Source organism: Pongo abelii, chromosome 3 (assembly GCF_028885655.2).
Source record: "Pongo abelii isolate AG06213 chromosome 3, NHGRI_mPonAbe1-v2.0_pri, whole genome shotgun sequence".
Classification (NCBI taxonomy): domain Eukaryota; kingdom Metazoa; phylum Chordata; class Mammalia; order Primates; family Hominidae; genus Pongo; species Pongo abelii.
Window position 1 is genome coordinate 95,308,536 of NC_071988.2, and position 24,902 is coordinate 95,333,437.

The following is a 24,902-nucleotide window of genomic DNA, read 5'->3' on the forward strand; positions in this document are numbered from 1 at the left end:
TATGCATGGATGGACTGACTGCCATGACTGGACAGCTTTCTGGTTTCACTACTTGGGTCAATGAGGTCACTTCTGAATGTAACTCTTCACACTGTGTCATCCGTAGAGAAATGTCATCTAGCCAAAAAAAGGTCACCTAAATTTAACAACATTTTGCAAGGTGTGATTAAAATTATTAACCACATTAAAGTGCCTGCCCTTAACTCATATCTGTTCACGCAGCTCTGCAAGGAGATGGACACAGAGCACACAGTCTTCTCTTATAGACATAAGCGAGATGGCTTTCTGAAGGTAGATCACTGGCCAGAGTGTTTGAGTTATGAGAGCCACTCCAGAGATTTCTTTTAGAAAAAGAGGCACCACTGGCAGCACATTTCAGTGACACAGAATAGGTAAAAAACGTGCTTGCTTGTGTGACATATTCAACCTGTTCAGGGAACTCAGTCTTTCACTTCAGAGGAGAATGACAGCTGTGTTCAAGTTGGCAGATAGAGGGGCTGCATTCAAAGCCAAAGTGGAATTATGGGGGCAACAAGTGAACAGTGAGATTTTTGACATATTCCAAAATTAGCAAAGATTTTGAAAAAGACTGAGCCATGGCCTTCTTCCTCCCAGCTAGTGCATAATCACCTATCTCAGTTTTCAAACGAGTTTAAGCATTATTTTCTAACTACAAAAGACCCTCGAACTGGGAAAGAATGAATCTGTGACCCATTTGTGAATAAGCCAAGTGAACTGACTTTGTCCGTGCTAGAAGAGGATCAACTGCTTGAGATGGCAAATGGCAATGGCCTTAAAAGTATGTTTGAGACAACTTCAAATCTCCACACATTATGGATTAAAGTCAAGGTGGAATATCCTGAGATTGCCACAAAAGTACTGAAAATCCTGCTTCCATTTCCAATATCCTATCTTTGTGAAGCAGGGTTTTCTGCAGTGACAGCAACCAAAATGAGATTATGGAGTAGACTGGACATAAGCAATATACTTCAGGTGTCACTGCCTCCCATCACCCGCACATGGGACTATCTAGTTGCAGGAAAACAAGCTCAGGGCTCCCACTGATTCTAAATTATGGTGAGTTGTATAATTATTTAATTATATATTACAATGTAATAATAACAGAAATAAAGTATACAATAAATGTAAATGCACTTGAATTATCCCTAAAGCATCCCCTTATCCCAATTCACAGAAAAATAGTCTTCTATGAAATTGGTCCCTGGTGCCAAAAAGGTTGCGGACCATTGCATGTGAGGACACAATGAGAAGGCAACTATCTTCAAGCCAAGGAGAGAGTCCTCAGAAAAAAATCAAACCTGTTGAAACCTTGATCTTGGACTTCCAGCCTCTAGAACTGTGAGAAAATAAATTCCTGTTGTGTAAGCCACCCAGTCCATGGCATTTTGTTATGGCAGCCATAGCAAACTAATATATTCAGCAATTCTTTTTTTTTTTTTCTAGGACATAAACATATTTTAATGTCCTACTTCCTGGGGAGAAATCCTTTTAATTATTTTTGTGTATTTGGAAATAGGGGTTGTATTCCAAATTGTAGTCTACCATAATGAACTAACTGAGGCTGGGTAATTTATAAGGAAAAGAAGTTTAATTGACTCACAGTTCTGCAGGCTGTACAGGAAGCATGGCTGGAAAGCCACAGGAAACTTATAATCATGGTAGAAGGTGAAGGGGAAACAGGCACATCTTCACATGGTGACAGGAGAGAGAGAGAGTGAATGGGGAAGTGCCACACATTTTTACACCATCAGATCTCATGATAATTCACTATCATGAGAAGAGCAAGGGGGAAATCCATCCCCATGATTTAATCACCTCACTCCAGGTACCTCCCTCAACACTGAAAATTACAATTCAGCATGGGATTTGGGTGAGGACACAGAGCCAAACCATAACAGGGATATATTACAATAAAATGTACTGAGAGGTATACAACAGCATCCTGGAATATTGGTGCCAAGAATGGACCTAATCATAAGGAAACATCAGATGAATTCGAATTGAGGAATTGTTCCAGAATAAAGAAGACTAAAGCAACATGACAACTAAATGCAATACTTGAACCTGCACTGGATCCTGAAACAGTTTTATCTATCTATCCATCCATTCATCCACCCATCATGGCAAAGGATATTATTGGGATAATTGTCATAATTTGAATAAAATCTATAGATTAGGTATTAGCATTGCATCACCATTAATTTCCTAGTTTTGATAGTTGTATTCTGCTTTTATAAGAGAATTTTCTTGTTCTTAGGAAATACTGGATAATCTGGGCAAAAAAAATTCTGGAATTCATTAGACTCTTCTTTCAACTTTTCCATGTTAAGTTTTAAGTTTATTTCGAAGTATAAATGCTACAAAATTAGGAATTCAAATAAAAATAATCAAATTAAGAGGTGTGTACATTTAACAAAATAGTTATACTAAATCAGGTTAAATTTTAAGCATGCTGAAAATTTGCTGAGACCTGGGAGTGTTTGTTTCTGTCAGGGTTAGTTTCAAAGTGCATAGTGGCATATTGAATTTTGTGTAATTTCCAGTAACATAGTGCAAGGATGAGTATCCACACACATTTAGTGTTGCAATAATATAAAAAGCCTCAGGAGCACTCCAGCCAGCACAACAAGTCCCCAGGGACAGCTAAGCACTCCAGTGTCTAGGGGCTGTGGGAAACTGGAAAGAAACAATCCAGTGTAAATATGACTTCCAAGCTGGCTGTTGCTCTACTGCTCTCTTGGCAGTTGCATGCTTTCTGTAGCACTGTGTGAAGGTAGGCTCATCTTTCTAATCAATAGTTTTCTTTTGTCTAAGTATGATTCTCCGAAAGCAAGGCTATCCAAAATGCTTTGAGATTTGCTTATTAAAACAAAAAAAATCCCCATTTGCATTCACTTGATGTTGTCATGAGTACAAAATAAGTTTTGTGGGCCTTAGACATTTTTACCTTTGTGGGACTCTTGAGCCATCATGATATCAATACTTAAATTTTTTTTTTATGTAACTTAGGGGATTTTTATGGGCCCTAAAAATTTCTTTATTTCTGTTGTGAGAAATAATAACACTTTCGTAGACTCTAAAGCTTCATGTTTTTCTTCCGACTTTAAAGGTAATTAAAACAATTTCATGGGCTTCTAAAATTATTGTGGGCCCTAGGCACTATGCCTACTGTCCCTAATGCATCAGTCAGCTGTAATTTGCATTAAATTTGGAATTATTTAGGTTCTATCTCTATACCTCTCAGAAAAGTGTAATATTTGCATTGATGTAGACATTTAGTTGCTAAAATTCACAACTTGTCCTATAACACATATTATATATCACTATATATACATATATTGATTTATAATTTATATTATATTCCATTGGGGACCACAGTTGGTTAATATTGCCTATTAAAATTGAACTAGGTAACCACGTATTTTTACTCAGTGTTCTACTGACAAAGGCTTAGACAGTAATCATTTTCTGCCTGCTTTGAAAACTTCTGATGGGCCCTAGACCATCTTAAGATCCTGCTGTATAACAAATAGTGTGTTTTTAGCATGTGTTTTCTGTATTTGCTTTTTTGTTTTATCAGCATTAAAAGTTTTTTTTTTTTTTAAATACAAGACATCTCTGTAAAATAGTCATGTTTCTGTTCATTCTTTCTGAAGGTGATATATCTGTTGATAAGATCATTGTTTATCTCCTATAAATAGCATTATAGCATCATGAAGAATACTGCAAAATCAAATAGAAGAATGGCCATATGGATATAAAATATTAATTTTAATAAATTTATAGTTTTATGTATTTATATATACTTATATATTAGTTTTTATATTGATATTCAAAATAGTGAGAATCATTTTGAAAGAAAGGAAATTAATTTCAAGGGTTGGTCTAAAATTAGTCTTTCTATTTGTAGCAACCTGTTTCATTAAGACATTTCCCATGGTCCTAAAAATCATCATATTCAAATTTAAATGGTATCTAGCAGAGTTGTGCCCTTTGATGAAAGCAGTCCTTACTTCCTTGCTATGTTCACTGCTTCCATTGTGCCAAGTATTAGTACAGTACCACAATGCCGGTGCATGAGGACACATTTTATACCTTTGCATATCAAATTTATTAAAGAACTCAGAATTATTCAGAGTGGATTATATTATAAAAATTAAGAAATCATGTAAGTACTTTCAAAAGTTCTTAGTTATTTTGCTTCTGTACATGTAGACTGTCTAGGTGCTGGGAGTACAATAGTAAACAGAACAGCAAAAAAAAAAAAAAAAATTCTGCCTTTACAAATAACATGGTACTGACATCTGGTTAGTTTTAGCTATTGTGTCTCCCTTGCTTCTGAATTCCAGAGCAATACTTTCATTTTTTTATATAAGCAAATTCTAAAACACATTGTGGGGAGGTAGATAATCTGACATTTTGCAGAGTTAAAGTAATTAGAGAAGCACAAGAAAGTTTCTAACATGATAATTAAATTTGAAATAGGAATTAGCATGAGTGAAGCAACTCCAGGTACATGTTGATTAACCCAAGTAATATGACTCCAGGTATCCTGGGAATTCCTTTCACTGTGAAAGCTGGATTCAGTGGCCTTTGGAAAAGTAAGTGGGGTTCCTGCAGCTCCCAGAAAATTGTGAAAAAATCCTGTTAGGATCATTTCCATTTACCACTGAGCCAAATGACCATGATTTCCAATTGCAAAGGGATAAGTAATTTACCTAAGTAGTCTTTTTCTCTCTTTAGTGTGAAGCTTATTCATGAAGAGACCTCTGCCTGAACATACAGCAAATGTAAGAAGGTTGTGCAGATAGTCTGAAGGTGAGTTAATTTTTCCCAATTTCTCAAATTTCTCAAATTTCATTTGTCATGAAACTAATAGGAAAGATTCACAAATGTCAGTTTAAGAGTTTTACCTAATGGAATCTCACTTTTATTTATTTTTTTGCTTCTATTTAAAAGCTTTTTTCTCAATGATAGAAAAAATACTCACAATAGTAATTTGCTTTTTTAATAATTGAAAATGTAGAGCAATATAGCAAACCTCAAAGAGTATTGATTTCTCAAAAGAAAAGCATAACAAAATTTGTTTATTCTCTTTTAATTTATGGTTTTAAAAATTTTACTTGTATTTAGAAATAAGGAAAAATGAATAAGAAAAAATGAAAGAGCATTATTCCATGGTTTCCAAGAATTTCTTATTAAATATGTTAACAAAAGTTGAAGTGAATAAAAGTTAGAGCTATAGCCTATGCTATTGGATACCCACCCATATCATCTGATCTTCACCACTTCAATGCTCACTGTTTTGTCTTCCAAGGGCTTTCTCTGGTTACCAGCGTCCACTACACTAGCAAGGCCCAGGTTGGAAATATTGGAAAATTAATGGCCTTGGGCGCAGTCTTTAACTAATGACTCACTAAAGCAGTGTACTGTAAGTCCTCACTTAACCTCATCAATAGATTCTTGGAAACTGTGACTTTAAATGAAATGGATAGCAAAACAGATTTTATTATAAACTAATTGATAGAAATAATAGTTAAGTTTCTAAGGCATATTTCTGGCCACAAAACATCATCAAACTTCTAAATAAAGATCAAAATAATTCTAATATTAAACACTGAAATGTATGTGAACTATATATACATTTCAGAAAGATTAATAAAAACAAGATAATTACTCAATTTTTGGTGAATCTGTGAGTGACAAAGGTCATAGTAGTGGTGGGTGATGTGGGGAGGGATGCTTACTCCTTATCCTAGTGAGGAGTAAACATGAGTCTTCCAATATCCACACCTTGCTGTCCACCATCAAACCTCTTAAAATATCTAGTTTTGTTTCTAATGTCACACTTTTTCTCTGGTGTGTGTGTGTGGCCATAGACATAAGAGGTGGATAGTGCAGCTTTAAAGTTTATTACAACAAAGTTAAGTCAGGGAATGAATATGTAAGAAGCACCCCTTACCAGTATATAATTCAAAAACAAACATAACAAATATGGTGTCCTCCCTGAGCTCATACTATATCTTTTATTGTATGTACTTGTATGATTATTGTATGCTTTTTTTTATTTTTTCATTAATACATAATAGATGTACATATTTTGGGGATACATGTGATAATCTGATACATTCATGATATGGTTTGGCTGTTTCCCCATCCAAATCTCATCTTGAATTTCAGTTCCCATAATCCCCAGGTGTCGAGGGAGGGACCCGGTGGGAGGTAATTGAATCATGGGGGCGATTTCCCCTATGTTGTTCTCCTGATAGTGAATGAGTTCTCATGAGGTCTGATGGTTTTACAAGAGGCTTCCCCTTTGACTTGGCACTCATTCTCTGTCCTGCTGCTCTGTGAAGAGATGCATTCTGCCATGATTGTAAGTTTCCTGAGGCCTCCCTTGGCCCTGCCGAACTGTGAGTCAATTATGCCTCTTTTCTTTATAAATTACCCAGTTTGGGGCAGTTTTTTATAGCAGTGTGAGACTGAATTAATACAATCAAATCAGGGTAATTGGGATGTACATCACCTTAAATACTTTTCTTTGTGCTAGGAACATTTGAATTGTTCTCTTCTAGCTATTTTGAAATGTACAACAGATTGACTTACCCTACTGAACTACAGAACACAATGTCTTATTTCTTTCAATTAACTGTATACTTGTCCTCACTATTCAATCTCTGTTCTTCCTCCTCACTCCCAACAATTCTTGGCCTTGGTAACCATCAATCTACTCTCTATCTTCATGATATCTACTTTTGCATCTCCCACATATGAGTGAGAATAGGCCATATTTGTCTCTCTGTGCTTGGCTTATTTCACTTAACATAATGACATCCAGTTCCATCTATGTTGCTGCAAATGACAGGATTGCAATAGTTGTTGTGGCTGAAAAATATTCCATTATGTATATATACCACAGTTTCTTTATACACTCATCCATTGATGGACACTTAGGTTGATTACATATTTTGGCTATTGTGACTAATGCTACAATAAACATGGGATTGCAGATATCTCTTTGATATATCGATTTTCTTTCTTTTGGATATATACCCAGTAGCTAACTGCTGGGTCATGTGTAGTTCTATTTTTAGTTTTTGGAGGAATCTCCATACCGTTTTTCATAGTGGTCATTTTAATTTACATTCCCACCAACATGTATGAGGGTTCCCCTTTCTCTCCATCCTCACCAGCATCTATTATTACCTGTCATTTTGATAAAGGCCATTGTAAGTGGGGTTAGATGATATCTCATTGTGGTTTGGATTTGCATTTTTCTGGTGACTAGTGATGTTGAGTATTTTTTTCATATAACTGTTGGCCATTTGCATGCCTTCATTTGAGAAATGTCTGTTCAGATATGTTGTCCATTTTAAAATCAGATTATTTTGTTTTGCGCTATTGAATTGTTGGAGCTCCTTATATATTCTGGTTACTAATAATTGTGAAATGGATAGTTTGTAAAAATTTTCTCCCATTCTGTCTCTTTACTTTGGTGATTGTTTTCCTTGCTGTGCAGAAGCTTTTTAGCTTGATGTAATCTCAATTGTCAATTTTTGTTCTTGTTGCCTGTGCTTTGCCCAGACCAATGTCCTGCAATGTTTCCCCAATGTTTTCTTCTAGTAGCTTCATAGTTTCAGGTCTTAGATTTAAGTCTTTAATTCATTTTGATTAAATTTTTGTATATCCTGAGACATAGGGGTCTAATTTCACTCTATGCATATGGTTATCCAGTTTTCCCAGCACCATTTATTAAAGAGACTGCCCTTCCCCCATTGTCTGTTCTTGGTGTCTTTGTAGAAAATGACTTGGCTATAAATGTGTTTATTGATATCTGGGTTCTCTATTCTATTCCATTGGTGTACATGTCTGTTTTTCTACCAACCATGCTAATTTGGTTACCATCCCTTTGTAGTATGTTTTAAAGTCGGATAGTGTGATGCTTCCAGCTTTGTGTTTTTTACTCAGGATTGTTTTGGCTCTTCAGGCAATTTTTTAGTGTGCGGTTCTATATAAATTTGAGGATTTTTTTCTATTTATGGGAAGAAAGTCAGAATTTTGACAGGGATGGCATTGAATCTCTAAATTGCTTGTCATTCTTGAAGGCAGCATGTACTTGGGTCTTGTTTCTTTATCCATTCAGCACCTCTATAACTTTCAATTGGAGAATTGAGACCATTTGTATTCAGTGCTATCATTGATAAGTAAGGACTTACTACTGATAATTTGTTTCTTGTTTTCTGGTTGTTCTGAGACTCTTCTCTTCCTTTATTACCATCTTCCTTAGTGGTTAAGTGATTTTCTCTGATAGTAAGCTTTTAATTCATTGTTTTTTATTTTTACTGTAATATTATAGGTTTTTGCATTGTGGTTACCTTGAGGCTTACAATAAACATCTTTTAAATATAACAAGTTATTTTAAGGAGATGACAAATAAAATAGAAATGAAAGAGAAAACTAAAAAACAAAACTATTCACAAGGATATTCAGGACTTGAACTCAGCTCTGGATCAAGCAGACCTAACAGACATCCATACAACTCTCCACCCAAAATCAACAGAATACACATTCTTCTTAGCCCCACATCATCCTTATTCTAAAATTGACCACATAATTGGAATTAAAACACTCTTCAGCAAATGCAAAAGAACAGTAATCATAACAAACAGACTCTCGGACCACAGTGCAATCAAATTAGAACTCAGGATTAAGAAACTCACTCAAAACCACACAACTACGTGGAAACTGAAAAACCTGCTCCTGAATAACTAAATGAAACAAAGGCATAAATAAATAAGTTATTTAAAACCAATTAGAAGAAAGTCACAACATACCAGAATCTCCAGGACACAGCTAAGGAAGTGTTTAGAGGAAAATTTATAGCACTAAATACCCACAGGAGAAAGTGGGAAAGATCTAAAATCGACACCCTAACATTACAATTAAAAGAACTGGAGAAGCAACAGCAAACAAATTCAAAAGCTGGCAGAAGACAAGAAATAACTAAGATCAGAATAGAACTGAAGGAGACAGAGACACGAAAAACCCTTCAAAAAATGAATGAATCCTGGAGCTGTTTTTTTTGAAAAGATTAACAAAATAGATAGACCACTAGCCTGACTAATAAAGAAGAAAAGAAAGAAGAATCAAATAGACACAATAAAAAATGACCAAGGGGATATCACCACTGATCCCACAGAAATACAAACTACCATCACAGAATACTATAAACACCTCTACATAAATAAAATAGAAAATCTAGAAGAAATGGACAAATTCCTGGACACATACACCCTCCCAAACCTAAACCAGGAAGAAGTCGAATCCCTGAATAGACCAATAACAAGTTCTGAAATTGAGCCAGTAATTAATAGCCTACCAACCAAGAAAAGCCCAGGACCAGACAAATTCACAGCCGAATTCTACCAGAGGTACAAAGAGGAGATGGTACCATTCCTTCTGAAACTATTCCAAACAACAGAAAAAGAGAGACTCCTCCCTAACTCATTTTATGATGTCATCATCACCCTGATACCAAAACCTGGCAGAGACACAGCAAAAAAAAGAAAACTTCAGGACAATATCCCTGATGAACACTGATGCGAAAATCCTCAATAAAATACTGGCAAACCTAATCCAGCAACACATGAAAAAGCTTATCCACCATGATCATGTCAGCTTCATTCCTGAGATGCAAGGCTGGTTCAACACATGCCAAACAATAAACGTAATTCATCACATAAACAGAACCAATGACAAAAACCACATGATTATCTCAATAGATGCAGAAAAGGCCTTCAATAAAATTCTGCACCCCTTCCTGCTAAAAACTCTCAATAGACTAGGCCTTGATGGAACAAATTTTAAAATAATAAGAGCTATTTATGACAAACCCACAGCCAATCATACTGATTGGGCAAAAGCTAGAAGCATTCCCTTTGAAAACTGGCACAAGACAAGGATGCCCTCTCTTACCACTCCTATTCAACATAGTATTGGAAGTTCTGGCCAGGGCAATCAGGCAAGAGAAAGAAATAAAGGGTATTCAAATAGGAATAGAGGAAGTCAAATTGTCTGTATTTGCAGGTAACATGATTATGTATTTAGAAAACCCCATCATATCAGCCCAAAATCTCCTTAAGCTTTATCAGCAACTTCAGCAAAGTCTCAGGATACAAAATCAATGTGCGAAAATCACAAGTATTCCTATACACCAATAATAGACAAACAGAGAACTAAATCCTGAGTGAACTCCCATTCACAATTGCTACAAAGAGAATAAAATACTTAGGAATACAACTTACGAGGGATGTGAAGGACCCTTCAAGAAGAACTACAAACCACTGGTCAAGGAAATAAGAGAGGACACAAACAAATGGAAAAACATTCTATGCTCATGGATAAGAAGAATCAATATTGTGAAAAAGGCCATACTGCCCAAAGTAATTTATAGATTCAATGCTATCCCATCAAGCTACATTGACTTTCTTCACAGAATTAGAAAAAACTACTTTAAATTTCATTTGGAAACAAAAAAGAGCCCATATAGCCCAGACAATCCTAAACAAACAGAAAAATGCTGCAAGCATCATGCTACCTGACTTCAAACTATACTACAAGGCCACAGTAATCAAAACAGCATGGTACTGGTAACAAAACAGATATATAGACCAATGGAACAGAACATAGGCCTCAGAAATAACACCACTCATCTACAACCATCTGATCTTTGACAAATGATAAAAATAAGCAATAGGGAAAGGATTCCTTATTTAATAAGTGGTATTAGGAAAACTGGCTAGCCATATGCAGAAAACGCAAACTGGACCCCTTCCTTACACCTTAAACAAAAATTAACTCAAGATGGATTAAATACTTAAACATAAGGCCTAAAGCTATAAATACCCAAGAAGAAAACCTAGGCAGTACCATTCAGGACATAGACATGGGCAAAGTCTTCATGACTAAAACACCAAAAGCAATGGCAACAAAAGCCAAAATTGACAAATGGGATCTAATTAAACTAAGGAGCTTCTGCACAGCAAAAGAAACTATCATCAGAGTGAACAGGCAACCTACAGAATGAGATTAAAATTTTGCAATCTATCCATCTGACAAAGGGCTAATATCCACAATCTGCAAAGAACTTAAACAAATTTACAAGAAAAACAAACAAACAAGCCCATGAAAAAGTGGGTGAAGGATGTGAACAGACACTTCTTAAAAGAAGACATTTATGCGGCCAAAAAACATATATAAAAAGAAAGCTCATTATCACTGGTCATTAGAAAAATGCAAATCAAAACCACAATGAGATACCATCTCACGCCAGTTAGAATGGCAATCATTAAAAAGTCAGGAAACAACAGATACTTAAGAGGAAGTGGAGAAATAGGGATGCTTTTACATTGTTGGTGGGAGAATAAATTAGTTCAGCCATTATGGAAGACAATGTGGTGATTCCGCAAGGATCTAGAACCGGAAATACCATTTGACCAGCAATCTCATTACTGGATATATACCCAAAGGATTATAAATCATTCTACTATAATGACACATGCACAGGTATGTTTCTTGCTGCACTATAGCAATAGCAAAGACGTCAAACCAATCCAAATGCCCATCAGTGATAGACTGGATAAAGAAAATGTGGCACATATGCACCACGGAATACTATGCAGCCATAAAAAAGGATGAGTTCACATCCTTTGCAGAGACATGGGTGAAGCTGGAAACCATCATTCTCAGCAAACTAACACAAGAACAGAAAACCAAACACCACATATTCTCACTCATAAGTGGAAGTTGAACAATAAGAACACATGGACACAGGGAGGGGAACATCACACACCGGGGCCTGTCAGAGGGTGGGTTGCTAAGGGAGGGATAGCATTAGGAGAAGTACCTAATGTAGATGACGGGTTGATGGGTGCAGCAAACCACCATGGCACATGTATACCTATGTAACAAACCTGCACATTCTGCACATGTATCTCAGAACTTAAAGTATAATAATAATGAAAAAAATGCTCTACACTTTAACTCCACACCTCCCATAAACACTTCGAATTTTTATTATAACAGTTTGCATATTTAAAAAATATCTATTTTGAACAGGTTGTTGTCGCTATTATTGTTTTTGATAGATTTGTTTTTATAAGCTTCTAACTAGAGTTATGATTGGATTGCACACCACAGTTAAACTATTGGCATATTCTGGGGTTGTGTTCATACTTAATTTTACCAGTGGGTTTTATACCTTGAAATGTTTTCTTTTAGTTAGTACACTAATATGTTAGCATTTTTTAATTTCAGGTTGAAGAATTCCCTTTAGCATTTCTTGCAAGATGGGTCTAGTAGTGGTGAATTCTCTTAGCTTTTGTCTGTGAAAGACAATTTCTCTTTGTTAATGCTGCCCTATTTCCTTCTGGCCTGCATGGTTTCCATTGTGAAGTCTGTTGCCAGATGAACTGGAGTTGCTTTGTTATTTCACTCTTTTGCTGCTTTCCGGATGTTCTCTTTGTCTTTGACATTTGAAAGTTCAATTATTATATGCCTTGGTTAGTGTTACTTGGGTTGAATCTGTTTGGTGTTCCCTGATCTTTCTATATCTAGATATTTCTGTCTTTCATGAGTTTTGGAAAGTGCTCTGTTATTATTTCTTAGGATAAGCTTTTCTCCACTTGCTCTTGCTTAGCTCCCACTTAAACACCAATAATTTTTAGATTTGATCTTTTGAGGTAATTTTCTATATCTTATAGGTGGCCTTCATTTCTTTTTATTGTTTTTTTCTTTTCTTTCTTTGGACTATATTTTCTTAATAGCCAGTCTTTGAGTTCACTGATTCTTTTCTCTAACCCATTCTGTTATTGAGATCCTCTAAAGAGTGTTTCAATTCAACAAATGTGGTTCTCCGTTCCAAGATTTCTGTTTCATTTTTAAATTATTATTTCAATTTTCTTGTTAAATTTCTCTGATAAGTATCTGAATTGTTTTTCTATGTTATCTTGTAGGTCACTGAGTTTCCTTAAAATTGCTATTTTGAATTCTTAGTTATAAAGTTCACATATTGATTTTCTAATCCCAAAATCGCAGCATAGAAGCAAGCTTGCTTCTCTCCCCTCCACCAGAAACCAAAAAGAAATACACAACAGCAAGATCTTCACCAGCAGCAACCCAGAAATCCTGTATGAGGATGAGACAATTCCTGTAGCTACAAAGAAGTGGAAAAATTCTGAGCAGATGGTAGGAGAACGAGATTCTACATCCATGAGGCCTCTTCCCTGCATTCCACCAGGCGTCAGCAGCATGAAAAATCTGCCCTCAACTCACGGTTTCTGCACTGAAAAACGTCAAACTGAGATTGTCAACCAGCTTTCCCGTCTTCTTCGGTTTCCTGCCAGGAGACCTGCCTTAGCCTTAAACCACAGGTAGCACTGTGACTGCCTGGAGAGAAAAATGTCCGTGAAGGCTGGCAGAGACAAATAGGGAAGCCAGGACTACCATCCTCAGCCGTAAAAACTCCTTGTAACTTGACCAGAGGAGATGCCAAATCAGTAGAAATCATGTAGCAAGTATGTTCCACAAGTCCCCTGGGAACACACCCGCGGCCTGCCTTCCCACAGTGCTAGGGTAATTCCTTTGGACCTCCTCCTTATGGGACAGGCAGTGCTCTGGCCATTTGCAAAAGTCAAGGTAAACATAGGCTTATGGCGCCACCTAGAGCCGAAAACAAGGCAGCAAGCTGGCAGTGACGACTCATTAAGCAACTGTATTCAATAAAAACCAAACCAAACTAGACAGAAAAAGCTGGACTAAATAACTAACTAATCATTAATACAAATACATAGATGTATACCCACAAGAAACAACAGCAAACATGGAACCATAACCTTCTAGACAAAGCAAAGTTCCAGCAACTGACCCTCCTGAGATGGCGATTTGTGAACTCTCTGACCAAGAATTCAAAACAGCTGTTTTAAGGACTTTGTTATCTCTAAGATAACACAGAAAAGCAATTCTGATATTTATCAGAGAAATTTAACAAGGAAATTGAAATAATGATAAACAGAAATCTTGTAACTAAGAACTACATTTGCTGAACTAAGAAACTCTTCAGGGGATCTCAACCACAGAATAGGTCAAGCAGAGAAGAGAATCAATGAGCTCAAAGACTGGCTGTTAAAAAATGCACAGAGGAGAGAAAAAAAAAGAATGAAAATGAGAGAAGGCCACTTAAAAGATATAGAAAATTACCTCAAAGACAAAATCTAAAAATTATTGATGTTCAAGAGAGAGCAGAGCAGGAGCAAGGGTAGAAAGCTTATTCAAAGAAATAATAAGAGAATACTTTCCAAAACATAAGAAAGATATAAATATTCAGGTACAGGAAGGCCTTAGAGCATCACATTAGTCAAATAAGACTAATGAAGGTATTTACTAATCAAACTGTCAAAGATCAAGCATAAAGATAAAATTGTAATGGCAGCAAGAGAAAAGAAGCAAGCAGCATATAAAGGAGCTCCAAATCATCTTTAGCCAGAATAAGAAAAAAAGAGAGAAGACCCAAATAAATAAAAGTAGGAATGAAAATGGAGACATGACAACTGAGACCTCAGAAATACTAATAATCATTAGAAACAATTAGGAACTATTACATGCCAACAAATTGGAAAATATAGAAGAAATGGATAAATTCCTGGACACATGCAACCTACCAATATTGAACCATCAATAAATAGAAAACCTCAATAAGCCAATAATGAGTTATGAAATCAAAGCCATAATAAAAAGTCTCCCATCAAAGAAAAGCTCAGGGCCTGATAACTTCACTGCTAAGTTCTACCAAACATTTAAAGAACTAATACCAATTCTATTCAAATATTTCAAAACGATTAAAGAGGAGAGACGGAATACTTTCAAACTCATTCTACAAGGCCAGTGTTACTGTGATACCAAAACCAGACAAGGACACATTTTTTTTTTAAAAAGAAGCTAGAGGCCAATATCACTGGGTGAACACAGGTGTAAAAATCCTCAGCAAAATACTCATTTACCATTGTCAAGTAGAATTCATTCCAGAGATACAGGATGGCTCAACATATGCAAATCAATACATGTTAGACACGACATTAACAGAATTGAGAATGAGAATCATATAATTATTTCAATAGATGCCATAAAGGTAAAGGCATTTGATAAAATTCAACATTCCTTTATGATAAAAATCCTCAACAAACTGGGCATAGAAGAAACATACCTGAAAATAATAAAAGCCATCTATGACAAACCCATAGCTAACATCACACTTAACAGGGAAAAATTGAAGGCCTTTCCTCTAAAGGCTAGACCAAGACAAAAATGCCCACTTTCGCTATTATTTTGCTGTTATTCAATATAATACTGGAAGTCCTGGCCAGAACAATTAGATAAGAAACAGAAATGAAGGAAAACTAAATTGGAAAGATAGAAGTCAAATTAGCTTTGTTCATCTTATATGCAGAAAAACCTAAAGACTCTACCAAAAAAAAAAAACTGTTATAACTCATGCAGGAATTTAGTAAAGTTGTAGGATACAAAATCAATGTACAAAAATTAGTAGTGTTTCTACACACCAAGACTGATCTAGCCAAAAATGAAATCAAGAAGGCAATCTCATTTAAAACTACAAAGAATATGCAATACCTGGGAATCAATTTAACCAAAGATGTGAAAGACCTACACAAGAAAAACTATAAAACTCTGGTGAAAGAAATAGAAGAAAGCACCAAAAAATTGGAAAAATATTCTCCACTCATGGATTGGAAGACTTAATATTGTTAAAATGACAAAACAACTGCAAGCAATTTCCAGATTCACTGCAATCCCCATCAAAATTCCAATGACATTCTTCACAGAAATGTTTTAAAAATCTGAAATTTATACGGAACTGCAAAACATCCTAAATAGCCAAAGCAATCCTGAACAAAAAGAACAAAGCTGTAAACATCACACTACCTGACCTCAAATCTGTTACAAAGCTATAGTAACCAAAACAGTATAGTACTGGCATAAAAACAGACACATAGATAAATAAAACAGAATAATAATCTGGAAATAAATCCATGCATTTGCAGCAATTCATCTTCAGCAAAGGCATTAAGAACTTAAAATGGGGAAAGTTCAGCCTTTTCAATAGGTGGTGCTGAGAAAATTGGACAACTATATGCAGAAGAGTGAAACTAGACCCCTATCTCTTACCATACACAAAAATTAAATCAAAATGAATTAAAGACTTGAATCTAAGGCCTAAAACCATGAACTACTAGAATAAAACTCTGAGGAAATACTTCAGGGCAATGATCTGGACAAAGATTTCTTATGTAACCTCTAAAGCACAGGCAACCAAAGCAAAAATAGACAATTGGGATTACATCAAACTATAAAACTTTTGAATAGCAAAGGAAACAATCAACAGAGTGAAGAAACAACCCAGAATGGGAAAAAACAATTGCAAGCTATTTATCTGACAAGGGATTAATAACTAGAGTATATAAAAATCTCAAACAATTCAATAGGAAAAAAATTAAAACTTCAAAAATGGACAAAATATCTGAATAGACACTTCTCAAAAGGAGATATACAAATGACTAACAGCTATATTAAAGTAATGCTCAACAGTACTATATATCGGAGAAATGCAAATTAAAACCACAATGAGATATCATCTCATCCCAGTTAAAATGGCTTGTATCAAAAAGATAGATAATAACAGATGCCGGCAAGTATGTGGAGGAAGAGGAATTCTCATAAACAGTTGGTGGGAATTAGTACAGCCAGTACAGAAGATTGTACAGAGGTTCTTCAAAAAACTGAAAATAGAACTACCATATGATCTAGCTATTTCACTACTGGGTATATATATTTAAAAAATCAATGTATCAAGAAGATATCTGCATTCCCATGTTTACTGACGCATTATTCACAATAGGCAAAATATAGAATCAATTTAAGTGCCCATAAATGGAGGAATGGATAAAGCAAATGTGGTACATATACACAATGGAATATTATTCAATCATAAGACGTATGAAAGCGTGTCATTTGCAGCAACATGGATGGAACTTGACGTCACTATGTTAAGAGAAATAAGCCAAGCACAGACAAACAAATATGGCATGTTCTTACTCTTGTGCGGGAGCTAAAAAAAGTGGATATCATGAAGATAACAGATTGATGGTTACCAGAGACCAAGAATGGCAGTGGGAATGAGGGAAATAAGAGAGGGGGGAAAATAATATAAATATATTTATTACCAACGAGCTTTACATTTAAAAATGGTAAATTCTATACATAAATTATATATAATACACACACTTTTTTATTTTAAGAAAAATAAATAAGTAAATTCAGCCTTTCCTTTCAAAAGAAAGTTGACATATGTCTGTCTTGTTAGGGTTAGACAATGGTACCTTGCTCTGTCTATTTGGGTTGGTCACGGCTCCTCCTTTGCTATTATTTCTTTTCGATATACATCTATGTCTTTGCACTGAAGGATCAATTATTCCAGTCTTCTCTGTCTGGCTTTGTTACAGGCAGGTCTTTGTTCTTAGAGCTCCCAAGATGTGGCGGGCAGCTCCCAAGATGGGGGCGGACCACTCCCAATATGGCAGGAAACCTTTTGTCCTCTGACCTGGGGTTCTTGGCCTCACGGATTCCGAAAAATGGAACCTTGGGCCATGCAGTGAGTGTTACAGCTCATTAGAAGCCGCGGGTCATGGTAGAGAACTGTGGAACCCAGCGACTAGTGTTCAGCTCAATTAGGACAAACCTGGGCACTTAACCATGCAGGAACAATGGCGAGCCTTTAGCCCAATCCAGAGTGGCATGGGCTGGATCAGGAGTGCAGCAGACACCCTGCCGGATCCGGAGGAGTGGAAGTCAACGGAGGGTCTGGGAGAGCAGCGAACAGCAGTGGTGGATGTTGAGCGAAAGCTCAGCTGGAGCTGTAAGAAACACGGACCGGAAGAGTGTGCAATAGCAAGGTTTAATAGAATGAAAACAGAGCTCCCATACAATGGGAGGGGACCCAAAGCGGGTTGCCGCTCCCTGCTCGAATGCCTGGGTTTATATCCCAATCATTGTCCCTCACTCTGTGCTCTCAGGCGATATATGATTTGACTATTTCTTTATCTCCTGCTTTAGCCTAATTTGTATTTTAGTGAGCCCTCTTTACTACCTGATTGGTTGGGTGTGAGCTGAGTTATAAGCCCCGTGTTTAAAGGTAGGTGCAGTCACTTTCCCCAGCTAGGCTTAGAAATTCTTAGTTGGCCTAGTCCTGTCTCTCAGCTTGTTTTGGTGTTTATTGGGTATGTTTGCATAAAGAGTCATTGTAATTCACCTGTTGAATTTCTTATTTGCTTTTCCACTAAGTCACTTTCTCCTATTTGGCACTAGAATGTGTCTGAAGCCCAGGTTTGCCCTAGCTCTAGAAAAGGATTAGGAGGACCTGGGGAGGTCCCAAAGGTGATATCCTAGGGGATGGCTAGTGGGGATTCATAAGGAGGGAACCTGTGGATGGTACTTCTTACAGCATGGTGCTGATGAACAGCCACTCTGATTTGGCATCTCCTTTGGCCAAGTTGCACAGCAGAGTATCCAGGGCTAGGGATGGTAGTGCTGCCTTCTCCGTTTGTGTCTGGCTGTCCTCAGGGGTATTTCTCCCTTCAGGCACTTGTGATGCTTCCTGTGGGTTGAAGCAGGAACTGATCTCCTGCCAGAGAGCCCAAGATGGTGGAAAAGCTGGTAGTCCACCACCATCTCACTCTTCCCATGAGTTGGGGGAAATTTTCCACAAACTTGGTTCCAGGCAGATTGGGAGGAAAGCAGTCTTGGAAATGGAAACTTGAGTCTCTTACTGACTGCTCAAAGTTTTTTTCACTTCTTTGTGGCCCTGGGAACTAACTCATTCTCATATTTGAATTCTGGGATATTGTTGGTGATAAAGCACTGCTTTTGCTGCACTCCCCCAATTTTGACATGTTCTCTTTTAATCTTTGTTTGGGTCAAAAATAGTTTCTAATTTCTCTTTTCATTTCTTTTTCATTTCGTAGATTAGTAAAAGTTTGTTGTCATTTTTAGGTACAAAATTAAACTGCCTTTCTCAGAATCTTGGATAGACCACTTACTAGATTTGTAACTTGGGCAAGTTCCTTAATGTCTTTGAAGTTCAGTTTTATCACAGGTAAAATGGTAATAAGGGACCGTATCTTCCAGGGCAATTAAGGAGATTAAATGAAGTAATCAAGCATATGTGGTGGCTCATGCCTATAGTTCTAACACTTTAGGAGGTCCAGGTGGGTGGATAGATTGAGCTCAGGAGTTTGAGACCAGCCTGGGCAGCATCTACAAAAAATTTAAAAAAAAAATAGCTGACATGGTGGCACATGCCTGTAGTCCCAGCTACTCAGGAGGCAGAGGTGGGAGAGTCACCTGAGCCCAGGCAAATCAAGACTGTAGTGAGCCATGATTGTGCCACTGCACTCCAGCCTGGGCAACAGAGTGAGATCCTGTCTCAAAAAAGAAAAATATAAAAGATAAAAAAAAGAAGTAATCTATGTAAAGCACATAGAAGAGTGTCTGGCATAAAGCAAACCTACAGAAACTGCTATTGTTATTGGTAATTTTATTAGTTTTAATTTTATGTAATTAATTAACTTAATCTACACAAATACTCCTGTATTTTTAGTATTTAAATTATTTTTAATTTTATCAATTATATATTTTTCACTTTGTGCACACCTTTTTCATGTTTTGCATTATTCATTTAGCCTATACTACAAAAAAAGGCAATATAATTCAAGGGCATTGTATTAGTCCATTCTCACACTGCTATAAGGACATACCAGAGACTGGGCAATTTATAAAGGAAAGAGGTTTAATTGACTCACAGTTCCACATGGCTGGGGAGGCCTCAGGAAACTTACAATCATGGCAGAAGGGGAAGCAAAAACGTCCTTCTTCACATGGCAGCAGGAAGAAGAATGAGTGCCCAATGAAGGAGGAAGCCCTTTATAAAACCATCAGCTCTCATAAGAGCTAACTCACTATCACGAGAACAGGATGGGGGAAACCGCCCCCACGATTCAATTATCTCTGCCTGGTTCCTCCCACAACACATGGGGATTATGGGAATTACAAGTTGAGATTTGAGTGGGAACACAGCCAAACCATATCAGGCATGAAGATATTTGTGGGTTTTTAATTCATATTGTTAGATTACCTTACCAAATATGACAATACTCATATTCTCAAATTTTTATGCTAGTTTTTATGATAGTTTATGAATATACTTAGTGTAGCTTGTTTTTGCCCTAACTTCAAAGATGAAAACAAAACTTCATTATGTGACAAATTTTCTCATCTTATTAGGGTAGTTTACTGGTGCTCTAGGTAATAACTGAAATATGGCGTTTTCAAGGAGGCCAAAGTTGCTCAGCAAGAATTGAGATAATTGGCTTAAGCAGGGTTGATTACTATTGTAGAAAGGATTAGAGCTAAATAATTACCCATAGGATAACATGAGATAACAGATGAAGTAGTAGTCCAAGCAAAACTCACATTCAAAGGCTGAGGTACGAATGCTAGAGAAAGTCAGGCCTGCTGCCAAATGTGAGCTCTCACATTCAGTCTGGCACTAGATTCTATTGCTCTTACCTCCTTAATGAGTTTAATCTGTCTCCTCCTTGCCATCCACAGTGACATAGCCTTAGTTCTGACCCTTATTGTTTCTCGTTTTGATTACTAAGTCTTCTAAGCCTCCAAGGTCTCCCTTCCTTTAGTCCATTTACTCATTCATTCATTAAGAAGCACTGACTCGACACGAAATTTCTGGCTCACTCTCTTGTCACTCACTTGACCTCAAGTAAATTACCTAACCTTTTAGTGTTTTAGTTTCCTCATCCATAAAATAGGAATAATAATTTGTGAAATAATATTATTCTTATAACTAAAAGGGACCAAGAAGTTTTAGGACAAGTTCAAGATTTCATGGAGCAGAAGGGAATAAGGCTGCCCATAAAAAGAACTTGGAGGACAGTGGAAAAAAAGAATAAAGTTGTTTTATGGGATTATCCCATCCATTATAGCTTAATTAGGAAAGCAGTTACACAGTTAAACAAAATATGTGATGAAACGATGTGTGTTGGCTGTCATTATGAAAAAAATCAACTTAGATGTGAAATGAAATATGTAAGTGGGAGAGTCTCAGCTTGGGCCTAAGCTAGGTTCACATTAAAATTCAGGTATGTCCAAAATTCATGGAGTCTGCATAAAGAACCAAAGATTCTCCTACGAAAAACTTACCGTAATATCCCAAAAGGCTGAACTGGGTGAGGAAGTGAGGTCATTAACTAAGAATGTTTGATTGGCGAGCATAGCTGCACTACAAAATTTCCTTGAAGTCTTATGTTTTACCTTTTAAAATATCCCAAATTTTACACAATTTAAAAAATGCTGGTTAATGTTATGAGCTGAATATTTGTGTTCCCCCAAAATTCATATATTGAAATTTAATCCTTATTGTAACAATATTTTGAAGTGGGGCCTTCAGGAGGTAATTAGGCTATGAGAGTGGAGCTCTCATAAATAGGATCAGTTTTCCTCTAAGAAGAGACCAGTGGGCTAGCTTGACCTCTTTCCGCTATGTGAGAATACAACAAGAAGTCAGAATTCTGTAACCTAGAAGAGGACTCTCACCAGAGCCTAACTATGCTGGCACCCTGACTTCAGATTTTCAGCCTTTAGAACTGTGAGAAATAAATGCTTGTTATTTAAGCCACCCAGTCTGTCATAATTTGTTTTAGCAGCACAAACTAAGACATTTAATATTTTAAAATATTTACTATGAAATAATTGACATGTATTATGGTAAACTGATGTATCAAGATAACGGACATGCTTATTCCATGGCTCCAAGTACCTCCTTGCACATTTCCACAACTGCTACATGCACTCCAGTTTTAGAAGCAATGACATGGTCCTGCAGAATGGGAGAGCCAAGAGGCTTGTTCAAGGTATTATTCAAGGATAATGGGTCAGTCTTGGACCAAAAGAAAAAAAAAAATCCCCTGAATCTTAGTAAAGATTCTTAATAGATTCTTGTTAGACTCTGCCACTCAAGTAATCTTTCTGTTCCAACCAATGACAGAGGTCTTGCAAATTTAAAAAGTCTGAAATCACCAATGATCATGGAGGATGGATGCATGGGTTACTGATTCTAGCAGCTTTTGTATGGTGTCAGGGATTAAGGTGGTGATAGGAGATGATGTCTTTGGTGTAGATGTCCACACTATCTATATATTACCAGCATTAAGGACCTCTTCAAATACAAAACAAAAACAAAAACAAAAAAAAAACAAGCATCAACAGGGAGTATCACAGTAAGTTGGAAAAGAATGCAGGAAAAATTATAGGAGCTTAATGGTGACCAAGAGGAGTTGGAAAGCATATGTGCACTGATTCCTCACAGCCTTCAGAACCATCTGGCTAGAATTTGAGTATAGAATGGAGTTTTCACGTGGCTGGTGACAGTGAAGCCAAAGAAATATACTCTTTGAGAAAAATATTTGTGACCTTATTCTTTTTGTCTAGGCTGGTGCAGCATGGAAACACAGATCTGAGCTCATTACTCCAGTTTTCACGCTGAGTTTGGAAGGGTCCTAGAGGGTCTGTGGAACTGTCTCAGGGGCCATGGATGGAAGGTGCAGAAGAATAAACAGGCACGGTCCCCTGGAACCCATGTCAGCCAAAGCAGCTCCATTTTCTATTTTCCTACTTTCCTTTTATACATGTGAAGTAAGATTTTTCATGTCAAATTTGGTTTGAAAAATGAATTTTGCTGCTTAGAAAAGAAAATCATTTATAAGTTGTAATACTAGAACATTGGTAAGAAAATGGATAGAGAATAAATTTTTTAGGTTGTGGAAAATAAGATAAGCAAGAGGAGAGTCAAAAATTTTGAGTCCTAGAAGAATATCTTAAGATTGTTTTGTGCTCAATAATATATAACTTATGAGAAGAAAGAGAAAAGCATTATGTTCAGATAGGATAAGGAGAAACATTTATATGAATATATTTTTAAACTTCTAGTATGTAACTTCAGTGCCAAGTTAGAAGCTGTGCCTAGAATTTTGTTTTTGAGTATGGAATGAAATGAGAAGGTAGCAATTGGAAAAGACTAAATCTAGGAATCATTCCTGGAGAGGTATGACAGAATAAGCTGGCAATATGCCATGAGTACATGGATTTGTGTATACTGCTCTGTATCCTGCTACTATGCTAAACTATCAATAAATCTGCTGTCCTTATCTGTATTCCTCAGTACATAAGATTTTTTATTCTCTCCGGTTGCTTTTAAGAATTGTTAGACGGCCAGGTGCAGTGGCTCACGCCTGTAATCCCAGTATTTTCGGAGGCTGAGGCAGGTGGATCACCTGAGGTCAGGAGTTCGAGACCAGCCTGACCAATATGGTGAAACCCTGTCTCTACTAAAAATGCAAAAATTAGCTGGGCGTGGTGGTGGGCGCCTGTAGTCCCAGCTACTCGGGAGGCTGAGACAGGAGAATTGCTTGAATCCAGGAGGCAGAGGTTGCAATGAGCCGAGATTGTGCCACTGCACTCCAGCCTGAGTGACAAGGTGAGACTGTCTCAAAAAACAAAAAAACAAACAAACAAAAATAATTGTTCACTCTATTAGTGATGTTGGGTAATTTGATTATGATATGCTTTGGTATAGTTCTCTTTATGTTTCTTGTGTTTGGCATTCATTGAGATTCTTAGATCTGTAGGTTTGTACTTTTCATCAAATCTGGAAAATATTTTACAATTTTTTTCCAAAAATTTTTTGGTTTCCACCTCCCCACTTTTAAGAACTTTAGTTACATGATATTTGGTGTCTTGGAGATGTCCCATGGCTCACTGTTGGCTTTTTTTTTCTCTGTACATTTCATTTTTTATAATTTCTATGTCTTCAGTTTCACTAATCTTTATTTCTGTCACATGAATCTGCAAGCACAGTAGCAGATCAATACCTATATACAGACTTCCTATAAGAAAGAAGTAGATAAGAAGATAAGAAGAAATGAATGAATTAATAGTAAGTGCTGTAAGTGGTATAATTTTGATTATCCATAGCTAACAGCAAAGATATCTGATCCTCACCTCACACTGTGCATTGGAATCATTAATTAGAGATTTAAATAAGAAAGTCAAAACTTTAAAAGCTCTAGACTAAATTAATAAGAATATATCGATATAATCTCGAAATAGAGAAAGATGCTTCAACATTACAGTAGGTTCCAACCATAAAAGACTGATAAACTAGACTACAGTCAACATTCCATACTTGAAAAAAAAAAAAAAAACCCAAATCATTCTGTATTTGCAGGTTTGCATCCTTGAATTCAACCAACTGGGGGTTGAAAATATTTTTAAAAGGCAATCAAAATAATACAAATAAAAATACTGTACAACTATTTACATAGCATATACATTGTATTGGCATTATAAGTAATCTAGAGATGATTTAAAATATACAGGAGGATGTGCATAAGTTCTATGCAAAGACTTCACCATTTTATATAAAAAGACTTTAGTATTCTTGAGTTTTGGTATCTGTCGGGGAGGAAGGGAGGTGATATCCCGGAGCCAGTCTCCCAGAATACCAAGGGATGGCTACACTTTCCAATTAGGAAACTCTATTTATTTAGAGACCTGGAAGGTAAATAAAAATAAACTGAGAAAAAAATACTTGTTATGCATGCACCTAACAATATATTGACATTTGGACATAAATAATTCCTATAGCAATAAAAAAGATGCAAACTGATATGGTTTGCATTTCT

General features: G+C 36.4%; 1 long non-coding RNA gene across 2 annotated transcripts in view; it reads left to right on the forward strand.

Annotated features, from left to right (window-relative positions):
* Nucleotides 1-24,400, forward strand: part of LOC129059004 (uncharacterized) — a 30,797-nt gene extending 6,397 nt beyond the window's left edge. For both annotated transcript variants that reach the window (XR_008524555.1, XR_008524554.1), the window contains exons 3-4: nucleotides 4,765-4,839; nucleotides 22,651-24,400. This is a non-coding gene — a long non-coding RNA (uncharacterized LOC129059004). The remainder of the gene's footprint in view (nucleotides 1-4,764; nucleotides 4,840-22,650) is intronic.
* Nucleotides 24,401-24,902: the final 502 nt, after the last annotated feature.